This window comes from Haliotis rufescens, unplaced genomic scaffold, assembly GCF_023055435.1.
Source record: "Haliotis rufescens isolate VD_foot unplaced genomic scaffold, xgHalRufe1.0.p SCAF_4, whole genome shotgun sequence".
Lineage (NCBI taxonomy): Eukaryota > Metazoa > Mollusca > Gastropoda > Lepetellida > Haliotidae > Haliotis > Haliotis rufescens.
In genome coordinates, this window is record NW_025964112.1 from 25,406,318 (window position 1) to 25,429,700 (window position 23,383).

The following is a 23,383-nucleotide window of genomic DNA, read 5'->3' on the forward strand; positions in this document are numbered from 1 at the left end:
GTTTACGTCCAAAAAGCCTTTTTCCAAGACTGTACTGAAAGAGAAGTCCATAAATGTGTAGTAATACTATCCTCCTGATAGACAAGTCTAGATATGTGGACAGTTCTAAGGACTCTAGTCTCTTTTAGGGACAACTTGTTCTTATTATTTACATAATTATTTATAGAAATTATGACGTAAACTAATAATTATTGCCTTAGAGACTTGTGTAAGTCTAACGTCCAAATTTCTCACGTATCAAAGCGGGCCAACTACGTCATGCGGGCGAAACTATCGGTATCGGCTCTGTACAGTGGAGTCGTGCGGCAAACAGGACACAGTCAGTGTGTGGTCTGATTCAAAGGTCATGGTAAGCACTTCCATATCTTTTTGTAACTGCCTCTGTTGTGTTTACTCTGTACAGTATCCCTGTTGCTATTACAGCCACGTTTATCTTGAGATGCAGAATTACGCTGCGTCTACAAATAACCTGTATTGAAGAGCGGTTCCTCCGCACATTTCTGAACTGAACATTTTAACACAATTATTTGATACAAATGTAGATGCGATAACAATGTTGTCGGTTAAATTTGAGCACATGCCGAGTTGTGCCTTTATATCATTGCGTACGAGTTCGTAATCACATGTAGTATGTACCGAGTGCACATTTAGTATATACACAGTTGACATGTAGTATATGTACCCAGATCTGATATAAACTGACGGCCAAAAGAAACGTTACCAACGATATTTCTAAGATAAAATATGACCAACACAATTTGAAGCAGCAATAACAAATGTACTGAAGAAATTCATAATTCAGAACAGTAAAATGCGAATTTACTAATTCAACAACAAAGTCCTTGACCTCCAACAGGGACATTTCTTGACAAGGGGTCATTCGTCCGAAATTCGATCAACAACATTGGTTACAACTTTAAGGTGACTACGGCCCAGACCGTTCAATACAGGATATGACATCCATGAGCGGCAATGCATCTTCGAATGCGGCGTCGAACTGAGTAGACAAGCGTCCTCACATCGACTGCAGGTATCCGATTCCATTCCTCACGGAGGGCAACGATCAACGCTTGTCTCGTGAAGGGAGGATGTTGACGTTTCCGAAGACGACGCCCCAGCTTGTCCCAGAGATGTTCTGTGGGTGACAGATCTGGTGATCGAGCTGGCCACGGCAGGACAGTCACGTTGTTGGCGTTAAGGTAGTCTCTAGTAATACGGCTTTATGGGGTGTGGCGTTATCTTGTTGGAACACCGTCCGTTATTGACTCTGGATGAAAGGAAGGACCACTGGCCGTAAGATATTGTCAATGTAGCTTTGTGCTGTCAGATTGCATTCGATGCTGACAAGTTCCGTCTTCTCGTCAGCGCAAATGCCGCCCCAGTCCATCACACTTCCGCCCCCTAAAGGTTCCACCTCCTGGACACAACAAGGAGCCGTAAGTTCACCACGTCGTCGATAAACTCGCGTCCGCCCATCAGGTTTGAAGAGTTGGAACCTGCTCTCGTCACTAAACAGCACTTGCCGCCATTTCTTTTGTTGCCATCGCTGAGTTTGCCTGCAACACGTCAATCTGGCACGTCGATGTTGACGGGTCAAGGTCATGCCCTTGAAAGGGCGATAAGCCCGGAGACCATAATGTCGTAGTCGTCTGGTCACTGTTTGTCTGCTGACCGGATGTCCTAAGCTGTTGGTTGCTGATGACGTCACAGTAAGAAATCTGTTCCTCAGATGAAGTACCCGTAAAAAGCGGTCATCCTGCGGGGTCGTGACCTTTGGTCTGCCACTCCGTGGTCTGTCTGCGATTCTGCCAGTCTGTCGGAGACGTGCGACCAGTCTGGTAATGGTCATCTTGGAGCAGTTCATGTTAATGGCAACCTCTCTCTGTGTCGCTCCCATCTGCAGCATACCTATGGCTCGCTCCCTCTGGACAGCGGTCAGTCTTGGCATGTTCGTTGGTGTTAATCATCGCAACCAATGATAGGGAACAGATCCGTGCCTAATTTATACCCGGAAATTGCACGATAATTTGGGACAGAATGTTTTTAAAAATTGCTGAAAAACACCAATATCTCCCAAAATCCGCAAAGCACGTGCAAAGAACGACAGAGAACATGAAGGCTGTATTCGTGAGATGTGTTCTTTGCTGTTTTTGAACAGGTTCGCATCTTTGTTTCAAAGTGGCAAATCATTTAATGTTGGTAACGTTTCTTTTGGCCCTCAGTTTAGTATGTACCCAGATCACAAGGAATATGTTCTGTTTTGTTTGTTTGTTGTTTAACGCCGCACTCAGCAATATTCCAGCTACATGACGGCAGTCTGTAGATGATCGTGTCTGGACCAGACAATCCAGTGACTGATATCATGAGCATCGATCCACACAACTGCGATAAGATGACATGCATCAATCAAGTCAGCGAGTCTGGCCACCCGATCCCGTTAGTCGCCTGTTATGATAAGCATAGTCGCCAATTACGGCAAGCATGGGTTGCTGAAGACCTATTCTACCACGGATCTTCACAAGTACAAGTGGTATGTACCCATATCACATGTAGTATGTACTCAGTTCACATGTAGCATCTACATAGTTCAGATGCAGTATGTATCCAGTTCACATGTAGAATCTACCCAGATCACATGTTAAATCTACCGAGTTCACATGTAGAGTCTACCCAGTTCACATGTAGTATCTACCTAGTTCACATGTAGTATGTACCCAGCTCACATAAAGTATCTACCCAGTTCACATGTACACTACTGCCTAAAAGTTCATTCCCCTCACACGCGTTGAGAACGAGTGTAACACGCATGTGACACGGGTGCTCAACGGGTTACACACGGACCGAGCACCCGTTCAACACGCGTATGCAGCGCGTGTGCAACCCGTTGAGCACGCGTGGGTCACTCGTTGCACATGCATGTGCCATGCGTGTAACACGGGACCGGGTTTCAGTTGAAGTTGGCAAGTATATCAAATGAATAGTGAGATAAATCAAAACAGTGAGATGTGAATCTTGAGTCAATTAGCGGCCATTGACCTGTGTTCACCAGACCATAAACACAAGGTCGGTCCGTCTTAATTAGTGTTCGGTTGCTGGACTTTTATGGCATGAACAATTCCACGAGGGTGCAGTCTAGCCGTTGTGTCTACCCGACAGCAGAACACTAGTGAATTTTGAAGCGAGTTTATTGCTAGGGGAACACCCGAGTTGACACGATTGTCGCGGGTTGGTAAATGTTTGCCATTAATGGAGAGATTGTTTGTGGATTGCGGACATATTCGTTTTAAGTTTTGCCCACATGAGTCATTCCAGGTGACTGCAAATATAATGTTTTTCGTTCGCCAAATTTATGCTTTAGATAATACAATCATGATAGAGCAGTCAACACTACTTATGTCTTATTATTTCATGTAGGAATATGTCCCATTTTCCCACATCCCACTTTCTGTTTGGTATTTTGTAAGAATTATTTAGAGAAAGTTCTGTGTGGGACTCTTACATTTATCACTGATTCTAAGAGGATATTGGAAATGATCATGAATATGAACAGCCATGTTGTCTCACTGTTGATAGAATTTGAGATCTTTACAATCACCGGGTGTGACCATGTAGACAGAATCTTGTTAGGGTTTGTGACTTTTACATTGACCATGGTGAGTCTTGCTGGGGAAACCAAAGGTGATGAGAGGAAATTGGTTGTGAGTACTTATACCGTGTGGATAGGATATCTTTAGGATTTTAATATTTTCTTTCTCTGCGGGTAATCCTTTCACGTTGATGGAACGAAGTCACTCAACCAGGTCATGACAATGATTATGCGCAAGGCTCGGAATCGCGAAAAGATAACTAGAGGTGTTGATGGAGGCTGGACATGCAGCATATACCATTTCCAGTGTAGGCTGGCACTCGTCTTTGTTTCACTCGGTATTAAAAACCTTGATATACAAAAATACTAGTAAAATCAGAAATTGTAGTTTTTAGAAATAGGGGTATTTTAAATCGCTTTGAAAAATGGTACTATAACGGCCGTTTATTAAAAACTGTTTCATATTATAAATATCTGGGGGTAATATTTTCATCTAGACTGATTTGGACGAAATCATGTGAGAATCTGGCAGCCCAGGCTGTTAAGGCATGCATCCCTGTTTATAAATTATTCCAAAAAAAATTCATTCTTATCATTTTCCACAGCTTGTAGAATATTTGATTGTAAAATAAGTCCTATACTTTTATATGGTGCAGAAATTTTGGGGCTAATGTATTTTGCATGTATAGAGAAAGTTCACACTTCATATTTTAAATATTTTCTTGGTGAAGGTAAATATGCCTCAAACACAGCTATCTTAGGGAAACTGGCCGCCACTATATGTTTGTCCAGAGTCAGATCAGAGCTATAAAATATTTGCTAAAATTATTGCACATGGGATCAAATAGATTTCCTGTACAATGTTATTACTTCCTTAAAAAGCTAGATAAGAAAGGTAAGCACAGTTGGGTGACAGATCTTAAAAATTGATTCTTTGCAGGATAAATCTCTCAGAAGATCCTTTGGTAAATTTAGGATTAGCTTACATAATTTTAATGTTCAGTTTCTACGTAAAAAACCCTCAGATAATGAAAATAGTGTATGTAGATATTGTAACAAGGGTTGTATTGAAAATGAAGATCATGTCTTTTTCACTTGTGATTATTACCAGGCTTTACGGAATCATTATGTTACTCAACGACAGGATATGTATGACGGTTACCTGTCACTTCCAAATATTCTTAACTGCAAAAATGTCAATGTAATAAAACTGACTTCTGTATACCTGTATAAGATATATAAATTTAGAAAAACGTGACTAAATTTATATTGTACTGACATTGTAATATAGGCCATATGGCCCACATTACCGAATACATCTGTGTGTCTGTCTGTCTGTCTGTCTCAGTAACTACTGTGAGCGTTTTTGGCATGACTTCTGTGCTTGTATAAACACAGTAACTGCTAAATGCGGCGTAAAACAATGCTCACTCACTCACAGTAACTGTTAATCCTATGCAGTGTGCTGGCAAATTGGGGATAAACCTGTGACGATCAAACTTAGTTAGAATCTTTCTTTATCTGTGACATCTTCCAACTGGTGACATTTTGATAACTTGACAAGTGATGATGAATTTTGATATTTATATTATTGTAGTTTATCAAATTTTAAAAAAAAAATCAATAAAATTGTGCTACACTCTCTTGAAAAATGTATTGTCTGTGGGTACGTTTATATGTCACGTCACATCAGCATTTTATCAGTTATATTGCCGCGAAATAATTGCCAGCGTTTTGGACAACATGTAACATGGCTGGTTTCACATTTCTTATACAGGTTCTTGACTGCCCCAGTAGTTCATGATCAATTAGAATTTTTATTGTGTAAACAAATCGGTCAAGTTTGCAACAATAGATGAATAAGTTGATAAATTTGGACCGCAGTTACCGATTAACAACTTAAGACATGGAGACAGTGAGTCGATTTATAACAAATGTTATGGTTCTGTTAAGACCATTGACAGTTAGAACGTTGCAGTAAATGACCCTATAGTGTAGGGTCAATGGCTTTGGACATGTTTTAACTCACTTTATGGCACACGACAAGTCAAAACTGGCCGCCCTGATTATGTTCTTATGTTTGACAGCAACTATGCTCGTGGATTTCAGAGATTGATATGATTTTGTACCTCGATGCTATCACAATAAGCGAACATGTCTTCAAAGTCCACAGTTTGTTTAATAGTAAAAGAATAAGTGTGTTAAAAATGTCTGCGGCCAGAAAAGCAAATAAAGTTATTTCTTATGACCTCTATTATCCCTGCTGACGCTATCATAATGTTGAATTTCATTCTGCCACATCCAACCGTGAATAAGCGTTATACATGTGTTGATAAACCACACTGACGCAAATACATTTTTGTATATATGAAACGTTCTCGTTAATTGTGGATACACTGGGCACACACATACATTACAAAACCACGTGACCGATGAATTGGTGCCTTGATATGCAACAAGAAAGAATGTTGATTATTTCCAGACCACCCTGATCATCGTTTACTCCTACTACGTGTACGTGCATGGTTACAGACAAGATCAATGGCACTGCCCAGCATTTATTAGACAACAAACAGGGTTGTCCAGGGTTTCACATAACTGTGTCCAGTCTACCGCGGGGTTTGATGCGGTGTCAGTGTCGAATGGTTTTGTGATAGTTGTGCAAGTATTCGTTGTATATCGTATATTGTTGTTACTAACTATCTCTATTTGCTAAAAGAAAACGGATATTACCAACAGCAAGTCAGCCAACTGGAAGATCCACTGCCTGCTACATTCCTTATGTAGGCTAAACGGTCCTGTTTGTGTGTACGAGACGTGACATCCGAAGACCAATAGAGTCAATTTTAAGACAGTACAGACTATGGAGCCGAAAGATAATATGTCCAGAACGCATCTGCTGTGTCTAAGAGGATGTCTATGACCTGAAATGTTTTAACGTTAGATCGCACATTAAAGTAGATAGACAAGAGTTGGGACACTGGCTGTGTAACACCAAGACATGCGGTTTGAAATCAGTCACTGACATTAGAGATGAGGTTAATTAAATACACAATTTTGCTTTCATATGAAGCATTATGACACGCATTCACAGAAATTTATAGTTGATGTAGTATGTGTTTTAATTAATCTGAACACATGTATATCAACAATAAGCAAATATACAAGTCCATGGAGAATGCTTAATGTTTTTTTGTTTTTTTTCACTTTGACATAATATGTCATAACAGAGTAAGAGAAGGTGTGGGACTCCTCTTTAAAGTTCTTAAATAACAACTGTTTTTTTACTGAACAGAGAGATTTATTTACATTGACTATTAATATAATATAGTTGTGATATATGGTACGATGGTATGTATAGTATGTTATGATAATGTTATATGAAATAATACTATATAGTATGATCTTATAATAATGATACAATATGATATGATGTTATAGAATATGTTGTATGATATAACAAGTTGTGATATGGTAATATAGAAATTATGAAATTACAGGGTATGGTATTGTACTGAATGTGTGAAATTATGTGACTGCGTTGAAATGCGAGGTGGAATGACGTGAGGTGATCTGGTGAGATATGTACATAAATTGTATAAAACTGTATATTCTTCAACTTGTACTATAGGCCTGTGGCCTCTTCAGTATGTGAAATAAAGATTAAAGATTAGACTATTAATTACTTCTCTCATTTTCAAATGTAGTTCACTTCAAATTTCTTCTCTTCTTCTAAACTGTTAAGAAAAACGTTAACATGATCACAAGGTAATGAGCCTGTTGAATGTTACCCTGTGAGGTCTGTCAAATCTATCACGGATTTGAAGCTATCTAGAGGTTCAGCCATTTCCAGTTTCCTCCACTAGTTATTGAAACGTTCAGGAAAATATTTCCTTTCTCCCTTAACCCCCTCTGGCAAGCATGCAAAACATATACTTAGTGAGATCTTTATATAATCCATACAATAAACTAATGTTCTTTCCTTAAGATAATGATGGGTGTAGGGAACACTCACTACCAATTTCCCCTAATAATAAAATGTTACCTGTGATGTTGACATCACTAAGCACCAATACTCAGCAGGATCATTTGGGATATTATAAAAATCACAACCCCTAATATGAAACTCCCAGTGATTTAAATATAACAAATCCTATCTGCAGTCAGACAATATGACAGTCTATATTCATTTCCAATATCGTCCAGATATTAATAGTGGGTAATATCAGAATAACACCCTCTTTTTTCGTAACGAGTTACGGTATTTCACTAAATACCCTTATGGACCTTCTATTCTAAGAAATACATCTTTTTGTAGTCCTTTTAATTTTAACGGTTATATGCCACTGACGTTTAAATGCATCTAACTTTACCGCTAAAAAGGTGCTGAAATATGTCAATGTGTCAAACGTATTTAAATTTATCTTCACATGCAGCGCGTTTTGCATTAAAATTCATCTATTATCATCATCAATTTTTAGGTTTTACATCAACGGGGTAGGTGAGGTTGAATAATAAATAGTGAGTGAGTTTGGTTTAACCCCAACTTTAACAGTATTCCAGTTATATCGCGGCGTGCATGTGTCAGCTTAATGTGGGAGGAAAGCCCCAAGTGATGCAGGTCTCAGACGTTTACCTCTTCGGTGAAACATACGAGCACGGGTATGGTGCTGACAAACCTAGAAACATAATCGGGGCGAACCGGGATTCGAACCCACAAGTGTAGGTTTCTGGCGTGCCCAAGGGACGCCACTCTTCACAGCGGATCGCAGCGCCTTAGACGACTGGGCCACTCGTGCCCTCGAATAATAAATAATATGCTTAATAAATATAAACCACCATACTTAATTGTAGGGGGAAAAGTTTAAAGTAATACATTACATTACATTACATTACTGAGTATAGTAAAGATTTATAAGTATACATGTTGACTATGAATTATAAATGATGTATATATGTAAATAGGGATATATTTAATATAATACTAGAACATATGGATTGTGTTACAGAGGGAGAAGATTTTAAATAAAGATAAGATTGAGGCCTAATATGATAGTACTGTATAGCTGTGTTAGATGTAAAGCATAGCAGGATATAGTATTTTATCATATAATGGGTAGGTTTCTCGGCAGGATAAAGCCAACGGATAAAAACGATATCCGTTGGGGTCATATGCGGATAGAGATGCAAATACCAAAGGTCAAGTAGGACTACTTTCACTGTTTATAAACAAACATGGCGTCGCCCTCGTCATTCGGCGATCGATTCAGAATTAACCATCGTGAATCTGGATAAACTACAGGGATAATTGCTATCATTATCAAACGAACAGTCTAATATACTGAAAATCAGTGTCTAACCGTGACGTAGCTAGGGCATTTTATAAGTTTTGGCAACTTTCGAGATATAAATTTCGAAACAATTTTGCGAGGGCACGAGGCCTAGCCAAGCGGGATCAGTAGCCATATCTGTGCTTGTAGATCTCTGTGGCTTGAAACCTTCTCCACAAATCAAAATGGTTGGATTCGGCCGAAATATGTTTGAACTGTTACCTTGTTTCGATTTGTCGCTGTGTGAACATCTGACTACACTTCTTAACGTTATGAAAGGACAGACCGACTGTCAACAACGTCTGACCGTGGCCGTGACTCATAGACTAGGGTTAGAGTAGCTTCCCTTTGACAAAGGGCAGTTACTCTAGCGGACAGACCGATGGATTGCCACGAAAGGCAATTAAAAACAACTGTTGTTTTGCGTATAAGTTGCTTCGCCACTGTATATGAAACAGATTTCAGTTGGAACTATATTGGCTACTGTCACAGTCCTACTGACACATCACTTACCCTGTGACGTAATAAATATTAATGCGCGCATTCCAGGAAAACTCGCAATGTTTCGGTAATGTTTGTGAGAGAGGGAAAGCGATTTTAAAGCACAGAATTAAAGAATGACATTATATGATAAAGAGGTTATCACGCTTGTGTGTTTAGGGATGGTAAATATCCTGTATTAGGAATAAACACTATGTATTTAGCTCGCCAAGGCTCGCTAAATACAATGTTTATTCCTAATGCAGGATATTTACCATCCCCAAACACACTCGCGTGATAACCTCTATATAGACAGTTAGGCTGTTTTTCAGTATGGTGGGCCTGCTAAATAAAGGGAAACTGGAGTGAAGCCCAACTTCTTCAACATTCATATATTGTGATGTTAACATGTTTTATAGCGCTTGTACAAGAAACATATTCTCCAGCCAAAGTAATTAAGCATTAAGAAACCTGGCAGACCCTTTTTGTGTTCAATCCGTAATCTGTAAGTTTGTTCACAGGGACAGGACGTCGATCTTTCTGAAGCATTGTTTTCACACACCAGCCGATAACCCCTAAGCTTACTCGGCTCCACTCGCTTTATTTAAGAATTATTCCGCGAAGGAAGTTTCAGCTCTTGTGACCAAATGCGAGAGTAGGCTTCTTTCCCGGGACCGAAGCATTTTTTTGTAATCTAGGCTTACATACATTTACACATACATTTACGCACACGCACACACACACATAAATACACACACATAATTTACATACATATATGTAATCATACATTCAGCCATACATACCATGCATACACACAGCCATGTAATCATACAAACATACTGAATAGGAAGCGTGTGTATTGATCTGTTGTCAGTCAATAGTGTCAGTCGGCATGTATCAAATCTTTATAACCGATGAGATTGTGATAACTGTCACACCTGACTTGTCTGAATGTCACGTCTGAAAACAAGGGATGAACCGTTACTCAGTAATTCGGGGTAACGATTTTTTGTGCTATAGAATCAAAGTACCGTTGTGCTCTATGGTGAGTGAGTATGGTTTTACGCCGCTTTTAGCAATATTCCAGCAATATCACGGTGGGGAACACCAGAAATGGGCTTCACACATTGTACCCATGTCGGGAATCGAGAAGGGGTCTTCGGCGTGACGAGCGAACGCTTTAACCACTAGGCTACCCGACCGCCCCTGCATGTATATCGGGTACATATATCTTACGGTGATGTGTCATTCCTTAATCAGTACGATGTATGGCATAAGTCTTTACACTTAAAAGTAGACACATTTTAACGATAATACTGACAGAGGGATTAATAAACGCAGGTCGGGTAAGTATTATTGCTTTGGCTAATTATATGTTTCCATTTTTAAACAGTTTTTGCATAAGATGAAAGAAATGATGGTACAGAAAAAAGACTAGCAATTAGGTGTTTAACCGTGATGCAGTCGTGTTACTTAATACAATCCACAAAGAACAATATATAGGGCGCCTTTTTACTATTTATTCCTTTAAGTTATTTGATATCAATAATTTATTACCAACGAATGAATTTATGTCACAAATTTTACTTCATTTTATAATGAAATGTTTATTAATATAGCAAATCGGTTTTTAGATATCAATAACTGAATTCATTATCAAATAATGTACTTTATAACCTACAAAATCGAATATGGTATTGTATCTATAGCCTTCGTCTCCGTGAACTTTATGCCCATTTTTTAATAATTCGTGAAGATAGGTACAGTATCGTAACATTTACATATATAGTCATATTCAGATGATGTCTCTACATATAAGTAAGTGCAAGAGTCTTCTCTTTGTGTAATCAGTTTTTCTCCTGGCTATGAACATTGAACACAGGCTTTAGGGTTACATATGTATCTTGTTATCATTGTATTTTAATGCGATTCAAATATAATTATTTGCTATCGTATTTACTTCATGTTTTAATGAGACATGTCACCACAAAAAAATTACAATTATTGCTTGTAAGCTCAACACAATTGACAAATACTCTAAAAGATATGACAAGTAAACCACTAATGTACGTTGAAAAGATATATACTCTTCAAAAAAAGAAACTTGACACTGACTTTCAAAATGTAATATAATGCGATTGTTTCAAAATAGGACACAGAAACCATAATTGAAACACTATTTGAAGTTAAATGTACACAATGTTCAAAACATTAATCATGTCAACTAGACAGACACACGTACACGATACAGTTAATGTCACAGGGGTACAGAAAATGTCAGTATCGCTTGTGCCCACCACGTGCATCAATCACCGCTTGACACCGACGACCCATAGATGCAATCAAGTTGTCAATAACATGCTGTTGGATGTGGTGCCATTCATGCTGAAGTGCATCAAGAAGCGCCGGAAGTGTTTGGGGCGGTGGATTCCTTCTACGAACGCGTCGATCCAACTCGTCCCACAGATGCTCAATCGGGGACAAATCTGGTGACCGGGCTGGCCAAGGTAATGTTTAGATGTTGTTGTGCTGTAAGAAGTCCTGACAAGCACGTGCAATATGCGGTCGAGCGTTGTCCGGATGGAACTGTCCGCCATGAACGTTGACGTGAGGAAGAACGTAAGGCTGTAGGATCAAGTCTCTGTAACGCACACCTGTCAGTGCACCTGCCACATGCACGAGAGGCGTCCTACCACCGTGATGAATTCCGGCCCATACCATGACACTCCCGCCGCCAAATGGGACAACCTGCTGCACACAGTTTGGGGCGTAACGTTCACCCCGACGTCTGTAGACCCGTGCGCGCCCATCAGCACGTGTGAGTAGGAAACGGGACTCGTCAGTAAACAGTACATTTCTCCACCTTGCACGTGCCCATCTAACCCTCTGTTGGCACCAAAGCAGACGGTCTGCCAGATGACGTGGGGTCAATACATGACGTCGAACAGGTCTTCGTGCAAAAAGTCCCGCCTCCCTCAGTCTGTTGCGTACCGTTTGATCTGATATTCTGCGTACCCCAGGGATCTGTGTGGTTGTAGACGTGGCTGTGGTAGTGCGGTGTCGGAGGTGTCGTATGTATCGATCTTGTGCTTGGGTTGTCACCCTTGGTCTTCCTGACCTTGGTCTGTCGTCAACTCTGTTGGTGTTGTTGTATCGGGTCCACAGTGCGGAGATTGTCTGTCTGGATACGCCAAAGTGCCTGGCTACTTCTTGCTGAGTTGCTCCAGCTTGTAATCTCCCAATGGCGTTGTTCCGTTGAGCTGCATTCAGTCTTGGCATTCTGTCATCGCCTCTACTGCCGTTATAAGGACTGTATGAACAGCCGTTGATGTGGATTTTTATACCCATTCAGCAGGGGGGCCTGCATGCCTGAATGCAGGATCCTGTGCTGCACGTTTTTTACAGGCGGTTGCGTGTGGATGAAACTGTAAAATTGATCCCCAAACGCTACGTTTATGTGCTTTGCATGTGTTTTCGCGAATTATAGACACATCATCTTTCTGTTTGACTTATTTGGTTCTCATTTGATGTAATTATTTTAGATATTTGGCAAAAAGTGGTTTTACATCTATGTCAAGTTTCTTTTTTTTTGAAGAGTATATATTGTAAATGCCAAAATGATGCATCTAGGGTCAAGTAAAGGATATGTTGACAGTAGCGCTGGGAATTTATTCAACAAGCCCGTGAAAACAACACTGCTTTAGCTCACCTGGCGGTCTTTATGCAACGGCCATCTGACACACAACCCCGCGCTCACGTCTACAGGTTTCTTTCTGAGATACTGTAATTAGTAGAACCCTCTCCCTCAAGTGTATCCTCCATGATATAACCTACTCTCATTAATTCAATGCTGCCCTTTCCCAGCGTCACGGCTATGGAGCTGAGACAAAGAGACCCAACCATCATAAAGTAATTAGGGTCCAATAAAAACAATGCTCCGCCGAACCTCATAAACATGATCACTGAAAGTTGTACTACAGACGTTTAATGTGAAATCACATTTGAATTGCAATAACATTTAACTGGATCACGTATTCTCTTAACACCATCGGAAAACATCATGTAGAAGCAGTACTCATATTGTCCAACAAAGTCACATCTAAAAATGAGACACCAGCAAGTACATATAATAAAATGTGTATTAACATTTTTTCGTCAGGAAATAAATAAATCATCTCCTTGTTACCACATCCAAGTTCAGCCTAACATGGGTCCTCCTTTGGTCAAAAGTTTGTTCCCCCTGTAATGAGTGTGGCACGCGTTGCACACGGGTATCACACGCGTGGCGGACAGGTTCCACACCAGTGACCAACGGGGAACACACGGGATGCGCAACGCGTCGCCCATTCGTGTAAGGGGAATGAACTTCAGTAGTGTAGAACTACCCAGTTCACATATAGTATCTACCCAGTTCACATGTAGAATGTACCCAGCTCACATGTAGAATGTACCCAGTACACATTTAGTACATGTATGTACCTAGTTCACATTTTGTATGTACCCAGTTAACATGTAGAATCTACCCAGTTCACATGTAGCATGTACCCAGCTCACATGTAGAATGTACTCAGTTCACAGGAAGTATGTACCCAGTTCACATGTAGAATGTACCCAGTTCATATGTAGTATCTACCCAGTTCACATGTAGAATGTACCCAGCTCACATGTAGAATGTACCCAGTACACATTTAGTACATGTATGTACCTAGTTCACATTTTGTATGTACCCAGTTAACACGTAGAATCTACCCAGTTCACATGTAGCATGTACCCAGCTCACATGTAGAATGTACCCAGTTCACAGGAAGTATGTACCCAGTTCACATGTAGAATGTACCCAGTTCACATGTAGAATCTACCCAGTTCACATGTAGAATGTACCAAGTTCACATGTAGAATGTACCCAGTTCACATGTAAAATCTACCGAGTTCACATGTAGCATGTACCCAGTTCACATATAGAATGTACCCAGTTAAAATGTAGCATGTACCCAGTTCACATTTAGTATGTACCCAGTTCACATGTAGCATGTACCAAGTTCACATGTAGTATGTACCCAGTTCACATGAAGTATGTACCCAGTTCAAGAGGATTATCTACCCTGTTTGCAAGTATCTACCAAGCTCACATGAAGTACGTACCCATTTCACATGTAGTATCTGTCCAGTTCACATGTAGTGTGTACGATGTATACCCAGTTCACATGTAGTATGTACCATGTGTACCAAGTTCAAATGTAGTATCTACCCAGATCACATGTAGTATGTACCCAGTTCACATGTAATGTGTACCATGTGTACCCAGTTCACATGTAGTATGTACCCAGTTCACATGTAATGTGTACCATGTGTACCCAGTTCACATGTAGTATGTACCCAGTTCACATGTAGTATGTACCGAGTTCATATGTAGTATCTACCCAGTCCACATATAGTATCTACCCAGTTCACATGAAGTATGTACCCATTTCACATGTAGTATCTGTCCAGTTCACATGTAGAATTACCAAGTTCAAATGTAGTATGTACCCAGTTCACATGTAGTATCTACCCAGATCACATGTAGTGTGTACCATGTGTACGCAGTTCACATGTAGTATGTACCCAGTTCACATGTAGTATGTACCCAGTTCATATATAGTATCTACCCAGTTCACATGTAGTATGTACCCAGTTCACATGTAGTATGTACCCAGTTCATATTTAGTATGTACCCAGTTCACATGTAGAATGTACCCAGTTCATATGTAGTATCTACCCAGTTCACATGTAGTATCTACCCAGTTCACATGTAGAATGTACCCAGTTCACATGTAGCATGTACCCAGTTCACGTGTAGTATTTACCTCGTCCGTCAGTTTCGTCAGAAAAACATTGCAGTAATTCATTTGTTTCCTATATACTGTATTCGGCATTAAGATGTTCATCTCCACCATGACGCAATTGCCTCTCTCTTTGACAACGGTAGTATTCTATTGTGTAATATTATTTCACAACGTAATAACAACGTTGCAAATTTACGTTGTGAGAACGTTGTGCATCAGACACAACATAACGGGGTTTTTTTCCGATTGCACATAGGAAACAACTTGTAACTCATAATTTTGATTTGATATAAATGATGCCAATCTGCAGACAAAATATTCATTGAAAATAAAGTTCATATGAATAAGGTAAACACCACAACATTTGATAGTAGCTCTTTACAGATAGTGTCACAACCTAACATTTGGGTGTGCCCTTTTTGCGTGGGCGTGAGAGAGACCGTTTCTGGTCGAATGTGAACAGATTATACATAGTATGTATTTGTATATTACATTTAATCATTTGGAGGCAACAGCATTGGTCAAAGTTAAAACTTAGGCTCGTTGCAGATCGACACACGTCAGAATACTGTTGCCCAAACGCTGCATGTGTCCCAATCTGTCATCAGCAGATTGTTGGCCCGATACAATCAAACACAAAACGTCGCAACAACTTTAGCACAGGACAGGCTAGTCAGAACGAAGACATTAAGAAATCGGTTGCAAACTGCCAGTCAGATAGGGGACCGTTTGCAACAGGCAATTGTACATGACCGGATGCACATTTGCGTGCACGACCTCCATTTGTCATCCCACAATTTACTGCACGTCAGTAGAATCAGAGGCGTCAGTGGCGTAGGGAACATCAGCACTGGAATAATCGCCATTGGCATGGTTTCTGGCGAATCGAGGTTCGCTTTCGACTTCCATAAGCGAATGAAACGACTTTGTAGACGTCCTAATGAGCGTTTTATGGGCGCTAACGTCGTACAGCATGATCGTTTTTAGAAGTGTGTATATTACGGTTGTATCACAATGACTGGCCAAAAATGCGATCCATACTGTCCATGGCAGAGTCACGGGTCAATGCTATCGGGACAACATCATTGCACCATTCGTGGTGCCATTTGCATAACGTGTTGGGCACTTGCTCATCACGTGTAACCCAATTCCTCCCACAGCAAAGCATCCGTGTCATGCCATGGCCGACACACACTGAGCTTTCTGCCACTGAACACGTCTAGGACGTCACTGGCAGACGTGACGTCAACGTCAATATCCACGCGCCACACTCAATGATCTCGGTGTTGCTCTCACTGATGAGTGGAACATGAGTCAAGCTGACATCGCTCGACTCATCAGAAGCATGCCTCGGCGAATTCATGCATGGATGGCCATCAGAGGTGGTTTTACCCAATGTTAATTACGAAGAAGAAGAAGAAGAAGAAAATTATTTTATTATAGTGCCACCTGGTGCTTAAAGACAATAAAAAACATTACACGTATACATACGTATGATAAATAAAAACCTCAGCCGACTCATGAAGGATCTATGAGGCACTTAAAATCATTAAATTATCCATTATATAAATTGGCAAGAATAATACACGAACATAATCGAAAGTACACACACACACACACACACACACACACACACACACACACACACACACACACACACAAAAAAAAAATATTACACACATTTCATTTTCAATCACACATGGCAGTTCACCACATCCACTCAATATCACGTGCGCATACATCACATACAAACACTGCCCACATACTCATCTATCAATCACAAAAACATACACATTATATACATCACTGCCCGGCACGTTGTCGCCGGAGAAACATTGACGTCACTGTTGCGGCCAGAGGTTTACACGAGCTGACACACTGTATAAGGAAGCGAAGTTGATCACACGGGTGGAAACTCAGAAACTGTGAATTGGCAATGCAGGCTTTCCTCCATAGGTCGTAGCGGATATCAGAGAAAAGGGTACAGTTGATCAGGAAATGGGTCTCGTCTTCAACTTGATGTTTATCACAGAACTGACATATACGGTCATTAAGTGGGGTAATCGGTCGCCGGAATCTGCCGAGCTCAATTTCTAAAGGTAAAGTCGCACATCTCAATTTTGCAAGAACACTACGCTGTTGTCTGTTCAGAATATTCCGGACATAAGACTCGACGTGTGCGGATGCCTTGAATAGCCTGTAGGTCCGCAGTTTGTTCCCATTGGCTAATCCCCTGTCATTCCATAGATCCATCCACCAAGAGTCAGCGTCGGCGGCAATGATACGGTCCTTAAGAACTTTGAAATCATTTTCAGCAATATTATTACGTTGGCTGCAAAACGCAAATTTCGAATTTTGCGCCCGATCTCTTTAATGCCCTAGTGTGCCACCATCTCATCTCACCAACCATTAGTACCTTTTAGATCTGATCGCCTACTCCCCAGTAGATATGATCATTTCCATAAGCCAATACCATAAAGATCAGAAAATATGTCTTGGTGATTTCTACTATCCCCTACGTTTTGCATAGTACAGAGGTCCCTCTGCATACTGTCTCATTATATATCCTTGTGTATACCGTCTCAGAGTATACGTACAGTGAAATGCACGGAGACACGCTCTTTGTATGTCCTTCTGCGTGCTGTCTCGGAGTATTGAGAAACAATCTGGACAGACACCAGAGTGCGGTTTGGGCTCTGTGTGCGTGACGTGAGAACAGCGTTATCTTGAGGTCAACCTATTGAAAGGGGGGAATGTTAATGTTAATCCCATATTTCAACAAGGTTTCATTGCAGTGTAAACATTCCGAGGTTGGTCTGTTTAGGGCTGATGTGTGTCTGTTAACACGGGTAGGATTCGTAGATAGGTTGGACTGACATTTAGTCCGAGAAATAAAGTTCTCTTGTTTAAAAATGTAGGCAATCTACACTTGCCAAATCAGTCTTGACTTGAGTTGGACTCCTTTTGTAATTTATTCTCTAGGCTCTAAGAGACAAACTATCGTATGGTATACCTGCTGACATTTTATTAAAACTGCGTTTCTACATGGTGCTGTGCTATGATATGTGAAAGACAAAACTCTTAAATCATGTTATTTTCGCAGGAACAGCAGACCATTTCCCAGATTTATCACAACACGACACGACAGAGGCGCATGTTAACGATTTTCCAAACTATAATTAAAATCAACTTTATTGGGTAAAGTGGGATCACCAACTTTCAATCCACTTCTCCTGTCGTGAATACAAGTTCAAGAGTTAAAACCTATTCCCTTGGCAGCAGACAAATGTCATCTCTCATCAGGCAATGTAGTTGCCTGCCACATACTGTGCGTTGTAAACTTTATCGGCATTGGGCAGATAAACCATTGAGTCAATCCCACAACATCAGAGAAAGCGTTAATGTCATACAATATAATATATCCTCCAGTGGCCAGAATTTGCTGTGATCTGAGCAGAGATTGTGAAGTTTTACATTACATTCTATTTACAGGCTCTGTGCTGGTCCTTATATAGCCTTGCTCCAAGGCTGTACTGATAGAAAAGTCCATGGATGTGTAGAAATTCTATCCTCCTGGTAGGCAAGTCTAGATATGTGGACAGTACTAAATATGCCAGTAAAGTTTAAGGGATAACTTGTTATTTTCATAATCTGGAAATTATTATTTAAACTTATAATCAATGCCTTAGAGACTTGTGCAAGTCAAGTCCTTATGCAGGGAGGGTTGGGATGATATCTTGAAGACAGATAACAGAGAACATATTACTCAGCAAAAACACTGTGTAACAAAGTAAGCAGAACTGTGAGGGTATTTAAGTCCTAAGACGCTTGCTTGAAAAATCTTGGACCTCACAGTTCTCTCCTCTCTTGTTTCAAGGTAAGAAACATTTAATTATTATTGTTATTTTATGTTATTTCATTGTTATTATTGTCCAGAATATGTTAGAATTAAGTTTGAATACGCGAACCAGTAATGCCATTGTGTGACGTTCAATGATATGTTTAAATACACGCTAGTTCTAAACGGCTTCTAATAATATGTTATCTACTATTTAATACTTAGGTACTTTCCAGTAATGTTTTAGGTATACATCATCGTGGGCTCCTCCAGTTATATGTCTTTAATGTACAAAACCAATATTCCATTTCTATTCCCTTGGCAGCAGACATATGTTTAACCACGGGCTAAACAGCAATTAATATCATCTCTCATCAGGCCACGTAGTTGCTTATCACAAACTGTCAAAGGTGTTTTACAGATGTTATTTTACGGTAATTGGAAGGTAGATTGCGTACCGGCTTAGTCCCAGCCAGCGCCTGTATTGACGAACCTTCACCTGAACTACGGTATACCCTCCTTTTTCGGTCCTGACAATTTGGGGATGAGCTAGAGGTACAATGTCAGTACCCGAGGGCCCTGGAACTTTAATTTACCGTAGTTCCTTCAGCAATCACAAAAGTTGTTTTCTTCTTTTGGCAGCTTTTATTCATTCTTTGTGTTGCTGGTCAACCCACGCTATTTGTCACTTAATAAAGAGACTTTGGTCGCAAAGTTTCAGACTCAGTCGAAATGCTGGTGCCTAAGATTCGTTTGTCTGGCATGATAACGGTTCTAATCCGGAAATCATTTAAAGGCTATATTAAGTGTGTACATCTTGATAAGAATACAATATTAATATTACTTGAAAAGTGTTTATTAGATTCTGACAAAGATATACTAATTGTACATGTTAACCCAGAAGGGTCGAATGGTATGATCATAGGGAAAGTCACTGTGAATCAAAATGTGGAATCACATTACTCCAAGAGGGTTTATTGGATGTCCTGCAAGATGTTGGGGATGTCGAAGTTCTCCACGGTGGAGATTTTAACGCTCGCACTGTAGTAGATGTAGACTATGACAGTGACAATATTGCTGAACAACTAGGCGTAGATCACTTTGACTTTCTTGCTTATTCCTTAAACTTAACCAGATATTCATGTGATAAGATAACTTATAAGTTTAGACGAAGATCTTAAGAATTACGCGCGGCCTTTTCTAACTTAATTATATTAAATGGTAGATCCGGTTGTCTTACATACAACAGTTCCTATCGAACGAGCCTTATTTAGTACGCTGTTGTGCCCAGCAAGCAACTGTTTAGATGTGACAACTTAAGCGTCGTTTCTCGCGCGGAGTCCTTTCATTTGCCGAGAGTTGCGGGTTCATGTAAACGTGGGACAGTTACCGATTGTCCGAATTTAGAAACAGACTATTTTCAATAGAAGTATCAGAAACACTGCTCTTGTGTTTTGACAAAGCTTGCTTTAGATGATGTTGATAACTCCATAAATGTGTTTACAAGCACTGTATGTAACGCACTGTATGTAACGCTGCGGAATCAATGAAGAAGAAGTTATCCTATAGCCTAAAAAGTCAACAACCATGGTCATCTCATAGGATGGAAGGAGACAGTCTCCTTAAATGTTTTAGACGTTGCAAGGATAATGTCTCATTACAACTGTACATCAAATCTCGGAACATATATACCAGTATTTTACGTTGTAAGAAACGTCTTTATTCTGATAAAATTAAATGCCAAAAGGTTTTGGGGGACTCTAAACAACTAAAGGTTTCAGATTTACATAAATCGCCAGTAACGACTGAAAAGTGTTTTGAACATTTAAAGATATATTTGACATTCCTGAACATGACGGTGCCTTCGCCAGCGGAACTAATGCAAACAGTCATAATGCTGACATAACTAAAGACATAACTCAATATGAATGAGACATCTCACTCCTCTCAAGCATCAGTGGATGTATCTAAAGAAAATGTCCTCTGCCTGTTTTACAGGAGAATCTTCACCTTCACACATCAAATAGCACTGCTTATTAGCGCTGAGTAGAGTACTCCCGCTAAAACAATACGTGCGCACTGGCTGGTGTCGGCCTTTGACGCAGTCGCAAAAAACAAAGACACCGTGTTGCTTTGGTGGCGTCTGTCTGGACTTGCTGGTGTGATCAGTGATGACATAAGTGAGTAGAACTCTTGTCTTGTCATGGTTGTCAACTGGGTTGACGACGGAGCACGATTCCCGCAGCCATTGTGGAACCATCATTCAACGATAGGTCCGAGAAACAAACAACAATCTGGAAGGATCCAACAGCACACTGAACCGTGGACTAAGAAACATCGACCGCTTCGTTGAAGTCATCAAGAAGGTAGAACATGCAGATCGGGACAAGATTTCGCAGATCGACTTTGGTGCTGCCCTCAGGAGTAGAAAACGAGTCTACCAAGAGATAGAGAATCGCTTGTGCCGCTTAAAAGAACGTTTGACCCAGGGATTAAAAACACCCATCCAATACTTGGATGCTTTTGGTAATCTTTTGAAACTTGGCTAGTGACTTATTGTGATTATCATCTGACTGATTAGTAAAAGAAAATGTATATAAATATTCTTGGGGTTATTCCATTAAAATGACAAAGGTAACAAGCAGGGGATTTGGTGTGCATTCAACTGTGAACTTTGTTGTTATAAGCTGTAGGTGTTTTGGCATGTAGGCGTTTTGGGAGAACACCGTCTTCACTTCACTTCACTTTATTCTCCAGAGAACCACGCATGGTGGTATTAGAGTACATTTTACATGTCAATCATTATATACAAGCAGTCAAAATGGCGGCGGACTAAAACAATATATTGTAAACAGTGGTAGATAAAATAAGCATGTCTATTATCTAAGTTTTGATATTACAGAGAAGATAACATTTATAAACTTTGCTAGGTTTCTTAAAACAGTGAAATCTGATGATGTAAACAACCGTCTATAAGATGCCATATTTGAAAATTTGGTTAGTTTTGTTGAAATAAATCTTTTTCAATTTTCATCAAAAGCAGGACAACAAAATATATAATGAAACTCGTCTGCAATTGTCGGAGAGTCACACAATTTACAAGTTCTAAATTCCCTTGGAGTATTATACCAACGCCCTGTCTCAATAGGTAAACAATGATTGGATGTTCTAAATTTAGCAAATAGCACTGTATCGTCTGCATATAACAGAACTAGTAGTTGTAGACAAACTAAATTCAAATCATGTTTGCTGGATATATCAACACCATTACAATCAAATGTTTTTAGCCAGGATTCTAAATCATTTATAAAGATAGAAAACAATAACGGAGAAAGGTTTTCTCCCTGTCGGACCCCCGAAAAACTTGGGAAAAACGCAGATTTTTCATGATTAAACTCGATACAGGATTTAATATTGGAATACATATTTTGTACTAATGTAAAGAATTTCCCTTGGATACCATAAGTTAACATTTTTTACCAAAGACAAACTCTCCAAACGTTGTCAAAAGCTTTGGAAAAGTCAATGAATGCACAGTACAATTTCTGTTTGTTGTGTTTTAGGATTTCTATAACTGAATTAAGAACAAACATGTTATCAACTGTTGAGTAACCTTTACGAAAACCGGCTTGGCAAGGGGGTAATAAAGAGTTAATGTTTAAAAATCTGGATAATCTACAGTTAAGTATACATGTAAAAAGTTTTCCCAGGCAGCTCAAAATAGTAATGGGTCTATACGAACTAGGATCACACGAGTCACCTTTACCTTTATAGATAGGTTTAATGACCCCAATTAACCATGAGTCGGGAACTTCACCTGTGTCAAGTACGACATTAAAAAGTTTCCCTAAAAATGGGAGAAATAAATCTATTGAGTCAATTACATATTCGTTTTCTATAAAGTCTTCACCTAATGCTTTATTTCTTTTCAGTTGTGATACTGATTCACTAATTTCTTGTTGTGTTATGGCAACATTAAGAACTGAGCAATCTAGGGGTACATGTGTATTATTAATATCTTCAGGAACTGTATCATCATACTCTTGTGCGTATATATTCTTAAAGTATTCATATTGTTCATTAACACCAGGGGATGAGTCATTATGCGCACGCTTACGTTTACGCAGTAATTTCCAGGAGTCCCTTGGGTTCTTCTTCTGCCAATCTCTAATTTCAACGGCTAATTTACATTTATATCTTTTCATATATTTGTTCATACATTTCTTATACTCCTTAGCTGCATGACTAAAGTAGATATGGTTTTCTTGATTCCTATGTCTTCGATATTTTCTCCTAGCTTTATGGTAGTGTCTACGTTTCAGAG

The 23,383-nt window shown here is 39.7% G+C and overlaps 1 protein-coding gene across 3 annotated transcripts in view; it reads left to right on the top strand.

Annotated features, from left to right (window-relative positions):
* The first annotated feature begins 240 nt into the window (after positions 1–240).
* Positions 241–23,383, top strand: part of LOC124119777 (nicotinamidase-like) — a 78,721-nt gene continuing 55,578 nt past the window's right edge. Inside the window, exon 1 of one of the 3 annotated variants that reach the window (XM_046482413.2) lies at positions 241–349. The gene's annotated coding sequence lies outside the window, so the exon portion shown is untranslated. Of the gene's footprint in view, positions 350–16,999; positions 17,321–18,976; positions 19,099–23,383 lie in introns of those variants that run through there. The other 2 variants (XM_048382076.1, XM_046482412.2) reach the window with 2 other exon arrangements.